The following is a 21,813-nucleotide window of genomic DNA, read 5'->3' as shown; positions in this document are numbered from 1 at the left end:
GGGTACTGTCACGATTCCCACCGACGGTGGCGCCCCCTCCTGCTCGGGTGGCGCTCGGCGGTCGTCGTCACCGGCCTATTAGCTACCACTGATTCCCTTTTTTGGTTTTCCCTTTTTTTGGTTTTGTGCACCTGTGTTAAGTTTGGGTAATTAGCGGGGCTATTTAATTTAGCTGGTCCGCTTCCGTGTTGTGCGGGATTATTTCGTTACTGACGGCTCATGTTCGTGTCGGCGCTGTTTTACGCCGTGTGTGTTTTCTCCCCTGTGTTTGGGAATATTTGTTTTGTGTGTGAGTGTACATTAAATACGCCACTACCCTGTGCTCGCTGCTTCCTGTGCCTCATTCCTTCATCACCAAGCCATTACACTCTTAGTGTTCTAACTCAGCAAAAAGACACAACGCCAAATATACTCTCAGTGTTCCTACTCAGTGAACAGACACAATGATAAATATACTCTGTGTTCTTACTCAGCAAAAAGACACAATGCCAAATATACTCTCAGTGTTCCTACTCAGTGAACAGACACAATGCCAAATATACTCTCAGTGTTCTTACTCAGCAAAAAGACACAATGCCAAATATACTCTCAGTGTTCTTACTCAGCAAAAAGACACAATGTGTCACGCTCTGACCTAGGAGAGCTGTGTTTTCTCTGTTTAGCTTGGCCAGGGTGTGATAGGTGGGTGGGCATTCTATGTTTTGGCCGGGTATGGTTTCCAATCAGAGGCAGGTGTCTATCGTTGTCTCTGATTGGAGGCCATACTTAGGCAGCCTGTTTTTCCTTTGTTTTTTGTGGGTAGTTGTTTTCCGTTTAGTTGTAAGTACCTGACGGAACTGTCTGCTGTCATTTTTTGTTTAATTTGTAAAGTGTTCATTCTTCTTCATTAAACTCAAGATTAACATATTCCACGCTGCACCTTGGTCTACTCACTTTGACGCCTGTGACACAATGCCAAATATACTCTCAGTGTTCCCACTCAGTGAACAGACACAATGCCAAATATACTCAGTGTTCCTACTCAGTGAAGAGACACAATGCCAAATATACTCTCAGTATTCTTACTCAGCAAAAAGACACAATGCCAAATATACTCTGTGTTCCCACTCAGTGAACAGACACAATGCCAAATATACTCTGTGTTCCTACTCAGTGAAGAAACACAATGCCAAAGGACTTTCCTAGTATGGAGGCTAAGAGCACTGTGAGGAGCTATCTGCACTATGGAGGCTACTCTTGGCTCACACGTACAGTATGCACGCACACACACGCACACGCGCACGCACGCACGCACGCACGCACGCACGCACACACACACACACACACACACACACACACACACACACACACACTGTTCCACAGAGTCGTGTGTCTCTCCATCGCTCCTCTCCTTTATCTTGGGCAGTGAGCGAGAGATGTTGGAAATGGCAGGAGGGGAGGACCAGGAGAGAAGATAAGAGGTCTCTGATGAAAGATGCCAGGGAGAGGCATGAAACCAGTCAGGTCAGGGTTTGATGGTTGATTGCTGAAAATATGTCAACATCTTTTAACACACGCCATTCAGCCCAAGGTGTTTTCACAAAACAGCCTCCCCGACCTGGGAGTGTGTGTGTGTGTGTGTGTGTGTGTGTGTGTGTGTGTGTGTGTGTGTGTGTGTGTGTGTGTGTGTGTGTGTGTGTGTGTGTGTGTGTGTGTGTGTGTGTGTGTGTGTGTGTGTGTGTGAGAGGCCGTTACACAACTGTTCTGTTTCAGAGAGACCTAAAAAGGACACATTAACAATCTGCATAATTCTCTAAACCCAGGTTTAGGTGGGTTCATTCATCCTTATAAAAACATTGATTAGTGCAGGTAATATTACTATAGAGCAGTGTTACAATTTTTTGTAAGGGGGCCACTTTGGGTTGATACAATCATTCATAGGGTCGTACAGATATTTAATTTGTTGTACTTTTTCTTCCAATATTATCAATTATCAATTGAGAGCAAATTCCGAGCAATAGAGCACATGCAATTGATTTGATGTACAGCACATCACAAACATATACATACACATCAAATAGGCTACATCACATGTATAAGACCCATATTAAGGGTTACCTCAGTAGTTGGATGAGTGAAAATGTCCCTTCTGCACCTTGACTGATTTCTTTTTAAATGTATAGTCTGTTGTTGCTATCCTTGTGAGGCAATCAAGGTGTGCATTGGTCAGTCTGTTTCTCTGTTTTTGTTTCACAATGTTCATTGTTGAGTCCCTTCTCCTTCCCTCGCATGTTTGTGGCGCCGTCAGTGCACACAGATGCCAGATTTGACCAGTCAATATTATTATCAGCAAAAAATGGAACAAGGTCTTTCAGAATATCCTCTCCTTGTGTTTGTCCCTGAAGGGGCAGTAAACATAAAAGTTCCTCTCTGAACGACTCATTTTGAGGGAAGCGGACCCAAACACATAATCGGGAAATGTCTCTTACATCAGTGCTTTCGTCAAGCGCAATACTAAAACACGGCGCCACGGACATGGCCTTGCCGATGTCTTCTATGCGTCTTGTTATGGTCGAGTCTGAGTGTTGCAGTCCCCTAATTTGCTTTAAAATAGCTTCCTTGTTTGTGAAATTAGCATACACTATTCCGGCTGAGGCCCCCAAAAATGTTTCTTGTTTCTCGCCGTTATCCAAGCAATCTCATATGTTGCCGCTGTCGTTTTCTCTGCAACAGTGCTAGATCTGTCCATCATTTGTTGTTGTCCTTTGAGTTGCGCTATTTTGTTGTTTCTGAGGTTGCTTTGTGTTTTGTCTGAGAGTGTTTTGTCAAAGTGGGCATGGTGCGACTGGAAATGTTGCTCTAAATTTGCTCGTTTAAAACAATCGACTGCCTTCTGTTCTGGCAAATAAGACAAAGTGAGCTAGTCCCATTATGCAGTACAAACAATACTTGTCTGTCCATTTCTCTTGGAACTTTCGGTGTGCTTCTTGAATCGACCGTATCCTTCTCTTAGCCACCGGAGCCACGCAATTTCGGCCTTTCTGTTAGCTACGTTAGCTAGCTGCATTTCCCCGCTGCCATCTTCCTGATTTTCCTGCTTCTCCGGTGGTTGTTTGTTCATAGCTGTCACGTTGTTCTCCAGCTCTTCCCCCTCATTTTCATTGTCAATAGATTTACGTTTCTATTTTACAATAAATTGATCCATGGCTACCAGGTCTGCAAGATTAGCTAGTAGCAAACTGATATGTGTCGGTCGCTGTAGCTGAGCAGTTGCGTACTATTTCGGCAAACGTTCTATTGCGGCCTTTCTGTTCAACAGCTGCGCTATACTGCTATCTATCTGCCATCCAGGGAACAATATATATATTCAATGTAGTGATTCAGGCCTGCATTAAACACATTGAATTGAAATTGTATCATTGTTATGTATTATGAATGGAAAATAGGAAAATCACAGCGAGCCGCAAATTAAGGGCTCATGAGGCCCAATGTGCTATGTATGAATATGGCAACTCAACTATGCTGTGAAAATCGGGGTTGATGTAATAACATCTGGTATCTAGCGTACATTGCAAGAATTCAAAAATTAAAAGTAAAAGTTGTCAAAAATATAAATAGTAAAATAAAGTACAGATACCACCAAAAAATACTTAAGTACTTTACACCATATTCCTAATATTGAGTTGCACCCCCACCTTTTGCCCTCAATAGAGGCTCAATTCATTGGGGCATAGACTCTACAAGGTGTCAAAAGCGTTCCACAGTGATGCTGGCCAATGTTGAATCCAATGCTTTCCACTACCGTACCCTTGCCCATTCAAAACCTTCTGAATGGCACACACAATCCATGTATCAATTGTCTCAAGGCTTAAAAATCCTTCTTTAACCTGTCCCCTTCCCTTCATCTACATTGATTGAAGTGGATTTAACAAGTGAAACAAATAAGGGATCATAGCTTTCACCTGGATTCACCTGGTCAGTCTATGTCATGGAAAGAGCAGGTGTTCCTAATGTTTTGTACACTCAGTATATTATACTGTATTATATGGACTGGAATTACACACATCGTTCAAACCATGATAAAGCAGGGAGAGAACATGCGATTCTGGTGCAGTACATGCAGCCTACAAAGTTACAAGTATAGGCTAGTGAATTCGATTTTAATTTAGAAATATAATAGGGCCTATTTGTATAATTAGTAGGCTGACGCATATACTGAATACCTTTCATAATATTTCCCCTGATGTTATTAGCCTACTTCCTATTTCTTTATTGTCGCTTCATTCATTCCTTGCTTTCAACAGTTAAATTAAATAAGTTTCGTTGTCCTTATTTTCATAATTCTAATGACATCCTTGAATAATATAGGACTAGAATTAAATGCAGAAGGCTTTCACTTCTCTTCATGAAGATTTAATGGTTATGGGTCTGAATAAATAACTGCTATAGCCTACTGCCATTGCGCGTTCGCTCTTCTTTCAAACTACCCGTGAGTTCTATTGGCCGCTATATTTAACAGCAAACAAGAGCTTGTATCCTTCTTCGAATAGTCTATTGGTATAAGAAATGCTAAAAAAAATGGTACTCCAAGAGCTAAGGAGTGGTTTTTAAGGAGAGGCCAGCGGAGCACAGGTGCGCAGGTATTGTGCAAGAGACAGAGGGTATAAATTAGAAGCTTATTATGCATAATCCATCATTAATGATCTAAATATAAGGCATGAGGCTAATACTGCAGTGAATGTATTACCTGAAAGAAGTAGCCTAGGACATCTATATACAGTTGAAGTCGGAAGTTTACATACACCTTAGCCAAATATAGTTGAAGTCGGAAGTTTACATACACTTATGTTGGGGTTATAAAACTCATTGTTCTATCACTCCACAAATTTCTTGTTAGCAAACTATAATTTTGACAAGTCAGTTAGGACATCTACTTTGTGCATGACACAAGTAATCTTTCCAACAATTGTTTATAGACAGATTATTTCACTTATAATTCACTGTATCACAATTCCAGTGGGTCAGAAGTTTACATACCCTAAGTTGACTGTGCCTTTAAACAGCTTGGAAAATTCCAGAAAATGATGTCATGGCTTTAGAAGCTTCTGATAGGCGAATTGTCATCATTTGAGTCAATTGGAGGTGTACCTGTGGATGTACTTCGAGACCTACCTTCAAACTCAGTGCCTCTTTGCTTGACATCATGGGAAAATCAAAAGAAATCAGCCAAGACCTCGGAAAAAATTGTAGACCTCCACAAGTCTGGTTCATCCTTGGGAGCAATTTCTAAACGCCTGAAGGTACCTCGTTCATCTGTATAAACAATAGTATGCAAGTATAAACACCATGGGACCACGCAGCCGTCATACCGCTCAGGAAGGAGACGCATTCCGTCTCCTAGAGACGAACGTACTTTGGTGCGAAGGTGCAAATCAATCCCAGAAAAACAGCAAAGAACCTTGTGAAGATGCTGGAGGAAACCGGTACAAAAGTGTCTATATCCACAGTAAAACGAGTCCTATATTGACATAACCTGAAAGGCCGCTCAGCAAGGAAGAAGCCACTGCTCCAAAACCACCATAAAAAAGCCAGACGACAGTTTGCAACTGCACATGGGGACAAAGATCATACTTTTTGGAGAAATGTCCTCTGGTCTGATGAAACAAAAATAGAACTGTTTGGCCATAATGACCATTGTTATGTTTGGAGGAAAAAGGGGGATGCTTGCAAGCTGAAGAACACCATCCCAACCGTGAAGCACGGGGGTGGCAGCATCATGTTGTGGGGGTGCTTTGCTGCAGGAGGGACTGGTGCACTTCACAAAATAGATGGCATCATGAGGCAGGAAAATTATGTGGATATATTGAAGCAACATCTCAAGACATCAGTCAGGAAGTTAAAGCTTGGTCGTAGATCGGTCTTTCAAATGGACAATGACCCCAAGCATACTTCCAAAGTTATGGCTTAAGGACAACAAAGTCAAGGTATTGAAGTGGCCATCACAAAGCCCTGACCTGAATCCTGTAGAAAATTGTGGGCAGAACTGAAAAAGCATGTGCGAGCAAGGAGGCCTACAAACCTGACTCAGTTACTCCAGCTCTGTCAGGAGGAATGGGCCAAAATTCACCCAACTTATTGTGGGAAGCTTGTGGAAGGTTACCTGAAACATTTGACCCAAGTTAAACAATTTCAATGTAATGCTACCAAATATTAATTGAGTGTATGTAAACTTCTGACCCACTGGGAATGTGATGAAAGAAATAAAAGCTGAAATAAATCATTCTCTCTACTATCATTCTGATATTTCACATTCTTAAAATAAAGTGGTGAGCCTAACTGACCAAAGACAGGGCATTGTTGCTAGGATTAAATGTCAGGAATTGTGAAAAACTGAGTTTAAATGTATTTGGCTAAGGTGTATGTAAACCTCTGACTTCAACTGTATTTGCACGTGTTTGTTTTGGGCTTCGTTCCCTCATGTTCATGGGTCTCCCAAGTGGCGCAGTGGTCTAAGGCACTGCATCTCAGCTAGAGGTGTCACTACAGACAACCTGGTTTGAATCCATACTGTATCACAACTGGCCGTGATTGGGAGTCCCATAGGGTGGCGCACAATTGGCCCAGCGTTGTCTGAGTTTGGCTGGTGTTGGCCGTCATTGTAAATCACAATACTTTCTTTACTGACTTCCTGAGTTAAATAAAGGTAAAACCTTTTTTTTTATTACGTATGCTATTTTGGGAAGAGAAATTCAAAAAACTTTGTTTGCATTCCTGCGCCTGTCTCCTATCATTATACAACGTGACATGCCAAGTAGGCATACCTGTCCTTGAGTTCTAAATAGGAGACATTTTGTGTTTGCGAAAAAATTACGTTTTATAGTATGTGAAGAAACAAAAATATGTGTACTTTATGCTTTAATGACAGATGAAATACTAATTTTGACTTTTCATCTAGTAGAATTGTCTGCACACTATTGAGGAAGAGAATTGTCTTTTGAGATCCACGTGTGTCTGACGAAGAGTCGCACTTTACCAAAATGAACCAATGGCGGGAATCAATGCAATTGAGCATTAGATGAGGCATTCTCAGTAGGATGAGCCTAGTATGCTGATATGTGTTGCTTACTGCATTCGTTTTTTTTTAAACAGTACATTCTAAATAGTACATTATGTAGTTTAGTACACAGTATGAAGTTTAATTAAGTAGTATGGAAGCCAGATTTCGGACAGAGCCATGGTCTCAAATAGACATTTTAGCACAAAGGCACTTGTAGCTTTAAGGTTAAGCTAACCTTGAAAACAATTTCCTTTTCAATTTCCTTTTCCAATTATTTCAGTTCTAAAAATGAATCTACCTGCGGCAAGGAAAATGAATACAACACAATGAAACAGCAAGTCTTAAATTAGCTATTTGATGTAGTCTGCACAATAGATGATGACAATGATCAATGATTTTATTGCACAGCAGTGTGTACCAGTGCTCTCTCCATGTGTAGCAGCAGGTGGTCAAGAGCGCTAATGGAATGATAGTTATTTGAAGAAGTTCATTGAGTATACCCTGTGACGGTTACACTTAGATAACCTGGGTGCCAATGCCAATGTTTCTGCTTTGACTGGATTTGTTGTTGTTGATAATATAATATATAATATGCCATTTAGCAGACTCTTTTATTCAAAGCGACTAACAGTAGTGCACTCTTAGAAAAAAGGGTTATTCGGCTGTCCCCATAGGAGAACCCTTTGAATAACTAATTTTGGTTCCAGATAGAACCCTTTTGGTTTTAGATAGAACCCTTTTGGGTTCCATGCAAAACTGTTTCCAGATGGTTCTACATGGAAGCCAAAAGAGTTCTAACTGGAACCAAAAAGGCTTCTACCTGGAACCAAAAAGGGTTCTACCTCAAACTAAAAATGGTTCTCCTATGGGGACAGTCGTAGAACCCTTTAAGTCTTGCAGGTAGAAGCAGTCAGGTACCAATGCTATCATGTTGGTAGTTTGATCAAAGTTCTGGTCCTTGAATCTCTCTTTACTTCCTTGCACAGTCAGCCCATTTTGCTCTAGAGAGAAGGCCTTTTGGAGAGAAATCACAATTGCAATGTTGCAAGGCATTTCTCAAATATGAAATAGCTTGGAAATAATCTTTTGAGTCTTAAACTGGCTGGTGAGGAGTTAAAATCAATGATTGCTTCAATATATTTCTATGTCGACATTACAACGGATAACATATCATACCATGTACCAACATGGGCCACATCTCTCATGAATACAAATAAAATAAAATCTGACAAAACCCCAACAACAAACTTGCGTCAGAGTGTGCTTCCAACCAACAAACTCCAACTGAGATTATTGCTGAAAAAACAGAAAACAAACAGCTGTACGAGTATTCCATTGAAGTCGGAAGTTTACATACACCTTAGCCAAATACATACATTTATACAACAGTTTTTCACAATTTCTGACACTTAATCATAGTAAATATTCCCTGTCTTAGGTCAATTAGGATCACCACTTTATTTTAAGAATGTGAAATGTCAGAATAATAGTAGAGAGAATGATTTATTTCAGCTTTTATTTCTTTCATCACATTCCCAGTGGGTCAGAAGTTTACATACACTCAATTAGTATTTGGTAACATTGTCTTTAAATTGTTTAACTTGGGTCATACATTTCGGGTGGCCTTCCACAAGCTTCCCACAATAAGTTGGGTGAATTTTTGCCCATTCCTCCTGACAGAGCTGGTGTAACTGAGTCAGGTTTGTAGGCCTCCTTGCTCACACACGCTTTTTCAGTTCTGCCCACACACGCTTTTTCAGTTCTGCGCACAAATTTTGTATAGAATTGAGGTCAGGGCTTTGTGATGGCCACTCATATACCTTGACTTAGTTGTCCTTAAGTAATTTTGCCACAACTTTGGAAGTATGCTTGGGGTCATTGTCCATTTGGAAGACCCATTTGCGACCAAGCTTTAACTTCCTGACTGATGTCTAGAGATGTTGCTTCAATATATCCACATAATTTCCCTTCCTCATGATGCCATCTATTTTGTGAAGTGCACCAGTCCCTCCTGCAGAAAAGCACCCCCACAACATGATGCTGCCACCCCCGTGCTTCACGGTTGGGATGGTGTTTTTCGGCATGCAAGCCTCCCCCTTTTTCCTCCAAACATAATGATGGTCATTATGGCCAAACAGTTCTATTTTTGTTTCATCAGACCAGAGGACATTTCTCCAAAAAGTAAGATCTTTGTCCCCATGTGCAGTTGCAAACCGTAGTCTGGCTTTTTTATGGCGGTTTTGGAGCCATGGCTTCTTCCTTGCTGAGCGGCCTTTCAGGTTATGTTGATATAGGACTCGTTTTACTGTGGATATAGATACTTTTTTACCTGTTTCCTCCAGCATCTTCACAAGGGCCTTTGCTGTTGTTCTGGGATTGATTTGCACTTTTCGCACCAAAGTACGTTCATCTCTAAGAGACAGAATGCGTCTCCTTCCTGAGCGGTATGATGGCTGCGTGATCCCATGGTGTTTATACTTGCGTACTATTGTTTGTACAAATGAACGTGGTACCTTCAGGCATTTGGAAATTTCTCCCAAGGATGAACCAGACTTGTGGAGGTCAACCATTTTTTTCTGAGGTCTTGGCTGATTTCTTTAGATTTTTCCATGATGTCAAGCAAAGAGGCACTGAGTTTGAAGGTAGGCCTTGAAATACATCTACAGGTACACTGCCAATTGACTCAAATGATGTCAATTAGCCTATCAGAAGCTTCTAAAGCCATGACATCATTTTCTGGAATTTTCCAAGCTGTTTAAAGGCACAGTCAACTTAGTGTATGTGAGCTTCTGACCCACTGGAATTGTGATACAGTGAATTATCAGTGAAATAATCTGCCTGTAAACAATTGTTGGAAAAATTACTTGTGTCGTGCCCAAAGTAGATGTCCTAACCGACTTGCCAAAACTATAGTTTGTTAACAAAAAATGTGTGGAGTGGTTAAAAAACTAGTTTTAATGACTCCAACCTAAGTGTATGTAAACTTCCAACTTCAACTGTACATGTGGTATATGAACAGGAACTACTGTCACCATTGTCAGGACCTTTACTCAGGATGTTGGCAGGCATATACATTTTATATTACACACACACACACACACGCACACGCACACGCACACGCACACGCACACACACACACACACACACACACACACACACGCACACGCACACGCACACGCACACACACACACACACACACACACACACACACACACACACACACACACACACACCAATCAGGCTCAATTGAGAGCATTTCCTGTGTTTCATGTTAATCTTGTGGAGTGATTTTTCCATTACGTACACAGCAACCCTCTCTGCTCTGACAGTTAACCTCCCTCCCTCTGCTTCAAATGAGCTCCCCATTCAACCCAAAAGACACAAACACACAGGCACATGCACACACACATATGCATGTACGTACACGTGCGCGTATGCACATGCACAAACAAACACACAGGTTAGTGTTTTTTTGTCATGAATCTTGTTCTGGAGGCAACTCTGCAGAGTGGTCACCAGCTGACACAGCCACAAAGCAGTTCATCCTAAACCTAACCTTCACCACACTGCTAATCCTAACCTTAAATTATGACCGAAAAGCACATTTTTGTTTTCATACATTTTTACAATGTAGCTAAATTTGAATTTGCAGGGGGAAATCTAAGGGGAAATTGCTCAGTTCTGCCTCCAGGACTCCAACAATAAATGTCAACCTACGCGTGCACACACACGCACACACACGCACACACACATTATTCACTAGGACCCATGGGACAGCCCATGATCAATAGTGAGTAAGTACATTTCCTAGAAGTTCTAAAAAGAGACATAATGAGAATAGCTTTGAACAGGAGACACAGCCCCTTCTGTGCAGACACTGGTTCAAATACTTAGAAGAACAAACTGCCCTTAATATTTATTTCTATCTGGAAATATTGTCTGTCCACGCTAAAGTACACCACGCTAAACTACAGCTGAACCATATTAACTAAGTCCTTTTAAGTACACAACTACAGCTGAACCATATTAACTAAGTAGTTTTCAGTACACAACTACAGCTGAACCATATTAACTAAGTAGTTTTAAATACACAACTACAGCTGAACCATATTAACTAAGTAGTTTTAAGTACACAACTACAGCTGAACCATATTAACTAAGTAGTTTTCAGTACACAACTACAGCTGAACCATATTAACTAAGTAGTTTTCAGTACACAACTACAGCTGAACCATATTAACTAAGTAGTTTTCAGTACACAACTACAGCTGAACCATATTAACTAAGTAGTTTTCAGTACACAACTACAGCTGAACCATATTAACTAAGTAGTTTTCAGTACACAACTACAGCTGAACCATATTAACTAAGTCGTTTTCAGTACACAACTACAGCTGAACCATATTAACTAAGTAGTTTTAAGTACACAACTACAGCTGAACCATATTAACTAAGTAGTTTTCAGTACACAACTACAGCTGAACCATATTAACTAAGTAGTTTTAAGTACACAACTACAGCTGAACCATATTAACTAAGTAGTTTTCAGTACATGCCCGATTCCAATGAGAGTTATCCGAGACCTGAGCATTAAAATGTCATGATATTCTTTCTCCAGATTACTACACCTAAATTCCCGAGCTAACACACAGATCCCAAAGGTGTCCATATAGAGAACATGGGCTATTTTCCTTCAGATAATTATTGAAGTTGGTGCAAAAAGAACCATACTTTTTGTGAGAAAATCACCTATTGACATAGCAATACATGTTGCATGTTCAAGTTCAACATGCATAAAGATGGAAATAGGGTGGGTGAATGATGGAGAGAAAGAGGGAGAGAAAGTGGGAGAGAAAGGGAGCGAAAAAGGGAGAGCAAGGGAGAGAAAGAGGGAGAGAAAGAGGGAGAGAAAGCTGGTATACATGAGGACAATCCGTGGAGGTGTCTGAATAAAGGTCAAAGGGAAGTCATGGAGAACAGGCATTACGTGGGACAGTCTTCAATGATATGGTATCTGGGGTAGCTATACATGGCTGTTTATTTTGATTGTACTGTATGCATGTCACACGCACACGTAGGTGGATGTTTGTATGTCTGCATAGTGTGTTTATTGCCAGGTTCATTAGTTTATAGGTTTATGAGTGTGGATTTGAACTGAGCATGTACAGTACACAATATGTGGTTGTATACATGGCTTGGTGGTGCATGTGAGTATGATTGCGTGTGTATTGTGCTGTGCTCTGTTGTGAATGCCGCCCATAGGGGCTCCAGTCTCATGTCAGCTTGTGCAGAGCGAGGAGGACGGACAGAAAGCCTGGTGATAGACTCCTCCCCTCTCCCCTCCCCGTCTATAGTGGCATACAGGCTTCTACCAGCCGACTGCATGCCAGTCCAGACTCGTCCCACATCACTAACAGATCAAACTGCTACTGTCTCAAATGAAACTTAGCCACTGTTTTCTTTTCTCTCTCTCAGAAGTGGGGGTTGAGGGGGAGTCATGTACCTACTTCCCAGAGTATTCCCAAAAGGGTTGTTTGTATTCTTGGTTGGTGTGCTCAACAGGTCACAGAGAGGTAAGGCTGAGTCAACTCAGGTTAAGTATGTGGCGTTACGTTAAATGTTGTAGACCTCCCACGCAAAGGTGCGTGCATCACATTCGTCAATCCTGGCTTTCCCTGATTTCATTGATTTGCCAAGTCCGAACAAAGCGAAATCCACTGACAGAACACGACAGAATAGCCTTGAGTGGAAATCATAAAGACATCTTCATCGTCATCCTACGCTCAATAACTACTCTCTGGAAGACAAAGCTGACACTTGCAGAGCTCTACAGTGAATGTGCTCGAATAATATCAAATGGATTTCGTTAAAGGTAGACTCAGCGTTATGACGTTGCAACAAGCAGCACCGTAGATATTGCGATGAGCCCGATGCAAGACTTTGCTCTCACACAGTCACACAGGGTATCTGTGCATGTGCGCGGGTTCGCTTCAGGCTTCTACAATGTGGTAGCTACGGCACCAAAACAGCAAAGTTTAGCCTTGCGCGTCAATACTTTTAGTTGTTGCGGAAATTTACCCACTACTGCTGTTTATTACTTTATACATCACTGAGTGTACCTTTAAAGCTAAAACTTGCTCCCTGACATTATTAATAAACACTGAAATAAATAGTCATTCAGACAATACGTGGAATCAAAAAGGCACCAAGGAGGCTGGCTATACTCTGCGCTGCTAAAATCACGTAGCCAGAACCCTTTGATTAGGAACAGGGACAATGAGTCCAGACTATAGTCTCACCAACTTTCCTGTCTTGAACACAAGCTCACTGCACAGCCCAGAGAGAGAGAGGGTAAGTGACAGAGAGAGGGAGAGAGAGTGAACGACAGAGAGAGACAGAGAGAGAGCCAGAGAGAGAGAGAGAGAGGGCAAAAGAAAGAGAGAGAGAGCAAAAGAAAGAGAGACAGGGGGAGTGAAGGGGAGAAAGGGAGAGAGAGAAAGAGCACCTTCAACCTACAGTAAATACTGTAGCCAGACTATTATTCCATTCCATTAACTATTATTCTTTTGATTTTACACAATACACAATTGGCCTGCTAACTACCTACACATATTGACAGACGGAATTTCATGACTTTTCCATGACTTTTATACAAATTTCCATTACCAATAATTGGCAGCGTCTATGTATGTACACTCAGGTGGCCAGTTTGTTAGGTACATCTAGTACCGGGTTGGATCCCCTTTGCCTCCAGAACAGCCTGAATTCTTCGGGGAATGGAAACGTTGCTCAATTGGTATCAAGAAACCTAACGTGTGCCAGGAAAATATTCCCCACACCATTATACCACCACCACCATTGTCACCATCCAGGATGGAGCCATGGACTCATGCTGTTTACACCAGAACCTGACTCTACCATCAGCATGACGCAACAGGAACCAGGATTTGTCGGACCAGGCAATGTTTTTACACTCCTCAATTGTCCAGTGTTGGAGCCACTTCTTCTTGTTTTTATCTGACAGGAGTGGAACCCGGTGTGGTCGTCTGCTGCAATAATAGCCCATCCACTACAAGGAAGCATGAGTTGTGTGTTCCGAAATGCCGTTCTGCACACCACTGTTGTACTACGCCATTATTTGCCTGTTTGTGGCCCGCCTGTTAGCTTGCATGATTCGTACCATTCTCCTTCGTCCTCTCATCAACAAGCTGTTTTCGCCCACAGGACTTCGCACCATTCTCGGTAAACCCTAGACACTGTCGTGCGTGAAAAGCCCAGGAGGACATCCGTTTCTGAGATACTGGAACCGGCACGCCTGGCACCGATGATCATACCATTCTCAAAGTCACTTAGGTCACTCGTTTCACCCATTCTAACATTTAATCAAACCGTAACTGAATGCTTCAATGCATGTCTGCCTGCTTTATATAGCTAGCCATGGCCACGTGACTCACTGCTAGGAGCGAAATATTTTAATTCAAGTGTCAGCCAGACAGCCACTCACAAAGTAAACTACCGATCACTGTCCATTTGTACTGAAAGTGCAACATGTCTATGCGGCTGCATGACTATCAAATCGATGATAGGCTTTCTATGGTGCAATGGCTCAGCTTTGCTTTAGCTAATGGATAAATGTTTATTGGTAGGTCTATTTGGTCATCATTTTCTCAGGTTAAGCCTAACATTCCACAAAGCTATACAAGGTGTCGCAATGCTGCCATTTTTAGACTGCTGGCTAGTAGTGATAATGCAATTACTTTTTAAGTAATTCATGTTGGAAATTTAAACACTGCAGATTGTCAAATACATTTTCCATACAACAGAATACTAATCAGCTACCAATTGATTTTTTTAGAATATACAGCTGTCCTGTATAGGCTACCTGAAAGTGCAAGACTTGAGCCATCCTTGCGCTCTCTCCCAGCTTGGATAGAAAGTTGTTGTGTGCAAAAACAGTCTATTAATGCCAAATAATACAGTCAGTCCACCCTCAAAACACTAGCTTACTAGGGATTGTTTCATTATGCAGTGTACTATCTATAGCTATATACTGTATTTAGCTGCTTTTTACACTACCGGTCAAAAGTTTTAGAACACCTACTAATTGAAGGGTTTTTCTTCATTTTTACTATTTTCTACATTGTAGAATAATAGTGAAGACATCAAAACTATGAAATAACACATATGGAATCATGAAGTAACCAAAAAAGGGTTAGACAAATCAAATATATTTTATATTTGAGATTCTTCAAATAGCAATCCTTTGCCTTGAAGGACACATTTGCTAAGCACTTGTTGGCTGCTTTTCCTTCACTCTGCGGTCCGACTCATCCCAAACCATCTCAATTGGGTTGAGGTCGGGTGATTGTGGAGGCCAGGTCATCTGATGCAGCACTCCATCACTCTCCTTCTTGGTAAAATAGCCCTTACACAGCCTGGAGGTGTGTTGGGTCATTGTCCTGTTGAAAAACAAATGATAGTCCCACTAAACCCAAACCAGATGGAATGGCGTATCCCTGCAGAATGCTGTGGTAGCCATGCTGGTTAAGTGTGCCTTGAATTCTAAATAAATCATGGACAGGGTCATCAGCAAAGCACCCCTACACCATAACACCTCCTCCTCCATGCTTCACGGTGGGAAATACAAATACAGGAGATAATCCGTTCACCTAATCTGCGTCTCACACAGCGGTTTGAATCAAAAATTTCCAATTTGGACTCCAGACCAAAGGACAAATTTCCACCAGTCTAATGTCCATTGCTCGTGTTTCTTGGGCCAAGCAAGTCTCTTATTCTTATTGGTGTCCTTTAGTAGTGGTTTCTTTGCAGCAATTCAACCAAGAAGGCCTGATTCACGCAGTCTCCTCCACAGTGTCTGTTACTTGAACTCTGTGAAGCATGTATTTGGGCTGCAATTTCTGAGGCTGGTAACTCTAATAAACGTATCCTCTGCAGCAGAGGTAACTCTGGGTCTTCCATTCCTGTGGCGGTTGTCACGAGAGCCAGTTTCATCATAGCGCTTGATGGTTTTTGCGACTGCACTCAACGTTCTTGAAATGTTCCGTATTGACTGACCTTCATGTCTTAAAGTAATGATGGACTGTCATTTCTCTTTGCTTATTTGAGCTGCTCTTGCCATAATATGGACTTGGTCTTTTACCAAATATGGCTATCTTCTGTATACCGCCCTACCTTGTCACAACACTACTGATTGTCTCAAATGCATTGAGAAGGAAAGAAATGCCAGAAATTAACTTTAAAGAAAGCACACCTGTTAATTGAAATGCATTCCAGGTGACTACCTCATGAAGCTGGTTGAGAGAATGCCAAGAGTGTGCAAAGCTGTCAACAAGGCAAAGGGTGGCTATTTGAAGAATTCCAAATCTAAAATACATTTTGATCAGTTTAACACTTTTTTGGTTACTACATAATTCCATACGTTTATTTCATCCATATGTGTTATACAATGTGGAAAAAAGTAAAAATAAAGAAAAAGCCTTGAATGAGTAGGTGTTCTAAAACTTTTGACCGGTAGTGTAGGTCCTATTTATAAACTTTTACAAATAAAAATTACACATCAAATAGACTTACAACGAGGAAAAATGTAGTCGGCTTAAGGATAAATTCAGCCACTATTTATTGTTGAACTCAGCAAGTTTTGTCTGGCTGATAGCCTACACAAATGGGCTGCAATATTCAAGGTAAATTAAATTAAGCCTAAATCAAATTAAATCCAACTTGAGAGGGTCCCCTGGTCTCTTGAAGTCTTTTTTGTGTGCAAATGTTTTCACCACGGCCTGTAGGTCCAGGTTGCGGGCCCGACAGTGTTGCCAACCCAGACAGTCTGTCCTAAGACATTGTGCATTATATGTCCACTGCGCTGCACACAATTTAAACTTAGTCTTGAATGATGAATGCCAAGGTCTACCAGAGATAAGGGGCAGTTAATACTGAAACCACACAACTCAAACGCCGGTTCACCAATATGAACCAAAATCAAAAACCGCTTTATTTGCTCAAGCTCTCCAGAACTGTTGTCCACTAAATATGATAAACTGTTTCATCTGCTAATTTATTAGCTGTCCAGTATCCAGACGACCTGACTTCAGAGCTTCCTATAGGGAATTAAGGAGTATGATAGGCTCAATTAAAGATGTTGCAGAACTGCTGTATTTGAAGCACTCCTCCCTTCTGCCCTGTTTCCCTGATGTTGCTAAGGTAACCAAGCTGTTTTTAGCATCCCTGTAACTGTCACTTCTGCGAAGAGATGGTTCCTAAACTAAAACTCATCAAGAACTACCTAAGATGCATTAGGTTCTTGGTCTGATATGCACTTTTGAACATCTGAGTAACCTCCACTCATTGCACTGGCACCGTCGTAGTCTTGACCACGGCATTTGTTCGCCGATATCCCCCTTATACAACCAGTTAAATGTTTTATTTTTCAAGACTTGGGGCACTTTTTCAGGCACATTCCTGAAGCCCAAGAAACAAACACTTCGCTTCCTAGTACATATGGAAATGAAAAAGGTTCATGAATGAATTACTTTTTGGAGGGTTACTGTCAAGATTATTTATTACATATAAAATGTTTGGACATCGATGACTGGCGCATGGGCCCCCAGAGCTTGTGGGCCCCCCCCACCTTGTGGGTCTGCGGGGGTGTCCAGTATGCCAGTGCATGGGGTCAACCCTCAGTCTGGAGAGCTACTATGTGTGCAGACTTTTCATCAAGCCCTGCTCAAACACATCAGAGACAGCTTATCAAGGTCTGGTTAAGCAGCTCATTTCTAAAATGTGGTTTGTTAGACGGGGACTGGAATAAAAGCCTGCACCCACATTAGCTCTCCTGGAAAATGATTGACCAGCCTTGATGTATAACATTGCAACATTACAACCAAATACGTTTCATGCCTTTTGAAATAATTAGCTCATTCAATACATCACAGATCAAATGGCTATCTTTTTATTCAGCTGAAGCAAGCCCAAAAATGTTCTTCAGGAATGTACCTTTTCGAGTTTAGTCATATTTATCATAGCTACCTTAGACGTGTTTATTTTGCAGGCAGACTAACATCTATTGAGTTGCAATGTCCCATACATTGGATGCCCAAATCAACTGGAAGAATCTACAAAACACGATTTGAAGCCACGTAATCCAAAAGAAAAAAGAGGAATGTTTTGGTTTTTATGACGGTAATTATAAACCAATTCATCAGTTGTTACATAAAATATTTTTTCCTAAAATTACTGTTCGCGATTCACAAATTATTATTTTGATTCACATGATTCGATTCACCATGATTGACCTGAATCCCAACTAATACAATGGCGAAGTGAATTGTTCATTTTGTCAAAAAGAATCGTCTAAATGAATCATATGAATCGTTCAAGAAAGTGAATCAACTTTGTATGGCCTTATTTGCTAGTGTCAGTGGAAAGCTTTTCGGGAAATGACATGACAAAAACATGAATACATGCTAATAATAGCGAAACAGTTATCTAGAGTACAAGGTATGTTTTGAATTGGCTACCTAGTTATTAGTGTGTTCTCTATCATATTTTAAAGGCTTACCTGCCTCTCTCTCCTTGAGCAATGGCCCACTCGTCTCGCACAAATGCAGGTGATGTGTGCAAACACAGATGCTCTAAAGTGTCATTCCAATCCTGGCTGATATGTTGATTTTTATTTAATTGATCAAATATATATTTTAAACTGTTTCTAAAGAAATTACATTAACAGAAATTATGACTTTAGGATTTTAAAACTTTCCAAAACGTTTCTGCCCGTAGGTGACAAAATAACACTAATCTACCCATTAACCAAAGTAGCTTTGGGAGTACAGCCAATACTAAATAATACCTGCATTGGACATTCAGTGTAAGGAGACCGATTCATAGCATTGTTTGTCAGTTGGCCTAATGTTATGCAGGTGGCTCACTCTAAGAGGATACTAAGTCATGACCCCTGGAGTTACAGACTAAACAGAAGACGGTAGATTTCCCTCTGAGTGCTTATTGTCTGAATCAGAGAGGACCAGTATACTGACAAATACCTAGTGAGTGGGCGAGTAAGTGAGTGCGTGAGTGAGTTAGTGAGTGGGTGAGAGAGAGAGAGAGAGAGAGAGAGAGAGAGAGAGAGAGAGAGAGAGTGAGTGAGTGAGTGAGTGAGTGAGTGAGTGAGTGAGTGAGTGAGTGAGTGAGTGAGTGAGTGAGTGAGTGAGTGAGTGAGTGAGTGAGTGAGTGAGTGAGTGAGTGAGTGAGTGAGTGAGTGAGTGAGTGAGTGAGTGAGTGAGTGGGAAGGTGACTTTATTTTCCTCTGCATTCCATTGGAGCCTGGCTGTTTCCTTTAGCTCTCGGAATGACTAAGTCCAGGAAGAGAGGCGTTGACGAAGCCTTAATTCAATACAACATTAAGCTTTAAATGGGACTTTTCCTGTTAGGAGGTCATGGTGGTGGAGGTGAAAACAGACTGGGTGGGTTTCAAACTCCCAACTCCCAACCACGGGTGGTTGAGGGGTCCTCAGGTCAAGATGGGCACCAAGAACACTGGGCACAGAAACTTCTAGAAAGCCCGTGTACTGTAGGTGGGGGCTGATTAGAGCTGGGTCTACTCAAAGTGTTAGAGACTGATAGCTGCCAGAAGAGAACTACTGTCAACAGGGACAACATAGTTGATGGCTGCCAGAAGAGAACTACTGTCTACAGGGGCAACATAGTTGATGGCTGCCAGAAGAGAACTACTGTCTACAGGGGCAACATAGTTGATGGCTGCCAGAAGAGAACTACTGTCAACAGGGACAACATAGTTGATGGCTGCCAGAAGAGAACTACTGTCTACAGGGACAACATAGTTGATGGCTGCCAGAAGAGAACTACTGTCTACAGGGGCAACATAGTTGATGGCTGCCAGAAGAGAACTACTGTCTACAGGGACAACATAGTTGATAGCTGCCAGAAGAGAACTACTGTCTACAGGGACAACATAGTTGATGGCTGCCAGAAGAGAACTACTGTCTACAGGGGCAACATAGTTGATGGCTGCCAGAAGAGAACTACTGTCTACAGGGACAACATAGTTGATGGCTGCCAGAAGAGAACTACTGTCTACAGGGACAACATAGTTGATGGCTGCCAGAAGAGAACTACTGTCTACAGGGACAACATAGTTGATGGCTGCCAGAAGAGAACTACTGTCAACAGGGACAACATAGTTGATGGCTGCCAGAAGAGAACTACTGTCTACAGGGACAACATAGTTGATGGCTGCCAGAAGAGAACTACTGTCAACAGGGGCAACATAGTTGATGGCTGCCAGAAGAGAACTACTGTCTACAGGGGCAACATAGTTGATGGCTGCCAGAAGAGAACTACTGTCTACAGGGACAACATAGTTGATGGCTGCCAGAAGAGAACTACTGTCTACAGGGACAACATAGTTGATGGCTGCCAGAAGAGAACTACTGTCTACAGGGACAACATAGTTGATAGCTGCCAGAAGAGAACTACTGTCTACAGGGGCAACATAGTTGATGGCTGCCAGAAGAGAACTACTGTCTACAGGGACAACATAGTTGATGGCTGCCAGAAGAGAACTACTGTCTACAGGGGCAACATAGTTGATAGCTGCCAGAAGAGAACGACTGTCTACAGGGGCAACATAGTTGATGGCTGCCAGAAGAGAACTACTGTCTACAGGGACAACATAGTTGATGGCTGCCAGAAGAGAACTACTGTCTACAGGGACAACATAGTTGATAGCTGCCAGAAGAGAACTACTGTCTACAGGGGCAACATAGTTGATGGCTGCCAGAAGAGAACTACTGTCTACAGGGGCAACATAGTTGATGGCTGCCAGAAGAGAACTACTGTCTACAGGGACAACATAGTTGATGGCTGCCAGAAGAGAACTACTGTCTACAGGGGCAACATAGTTGATAGCTGCCAGAAGAGAACTACTGTCAACAGGGGCAACATAGTTGTGCAGCCCAGAGGGAGTCTGGGTTTGTGTGTGGTAAACGACAGTGAGATGAGAGGATAAACAGAGCGCCAGAAACAGGATAAATCAGCACTGGCAGTAAACAACCTGGTATAAACACAGGCTCCATGGCCCCGAACAACACACAACACAACATAAACCCGTTAGAACTTTGACCCAGTTGAGTTGAAAGTTCAGTTTGCTTTGGACTCCCTAAGACCTGTATCAAGCATCTCAGAGAAGTGTTGGTTTATGATCAGTTTTACATTTAAGATCCCAATGAATAAGATTGCAAGGATGAAGGGATCTGATGTTAGATCAGTATTCCGACTCTGAGATGATTGATACATAAGGCCCCTGATCCCAAGTCAGATTCTCCTCACTCAAAGTTAGCGTGAGACCGAAATTTGGACTGTACATTATTATTATTATTTGGGGGGAAAGGTGGGAATACATTTGGATTGAATCTACTGTCTTGTTACAATGATGTTATGATTTGTCATGGAGATGCATTCTGATAGTCTGTCTGTGTTGTTATTGGTTGACAATGATGCTGTGACAGTCACCGGTAGAAAATAGTTACTTCTGGGAAGGATGTTGATTGACAGAGGAGAGTGAGGTAGTGTTGGCCCAGTCTAACCACAGATGTTCTTCTCCCCCCCACAGTCCTTGGGTTAGGGACATACTGGGCTACTGTACCTGGATATCAGCCCATTACAGGATAGTCATCATTGAACAATTACTGTAATAGTGAAGCAATTGAGTTCAAGTTGAGTTCAACTGGGTTGAATATAATTTG

The 21,813-nt window shown here is 41.7% G+C and overlaps 1 protein-coding gene across 1 annotated transcript in view; it reads right to left on the bottom strand.

Annotated features, from left to right (window-relative positions):
- Positions 1–21,813, bottom strand: part of LOC106589721 (protein kinase C epsilon type) — a 157,445-nt gene that overhangs the window by 15,239 nt on the left and 120,393 nt on the right. The gene's annotated exons all lie outside the window — the stretch shown is intronic.

This window comes from Salmo salar, chromosome ssa28 (genome assembly GCF_905237065.1).
Source record: "Salmo salar chromosome ssa28, Ssal_v3.1, whole genome shotgun sequence".
Classification (NCBI taxonomy): Eukaryota; Metazoa; Chordata; class Actinopteri; order Salmoniformes; family Salmonidae; genus Salmo; species Salmo salar.
Note: the sequence above shows the minus strand (reverse complement) of the source record. Positions and strands in the feature narration are given on the sequence as shown.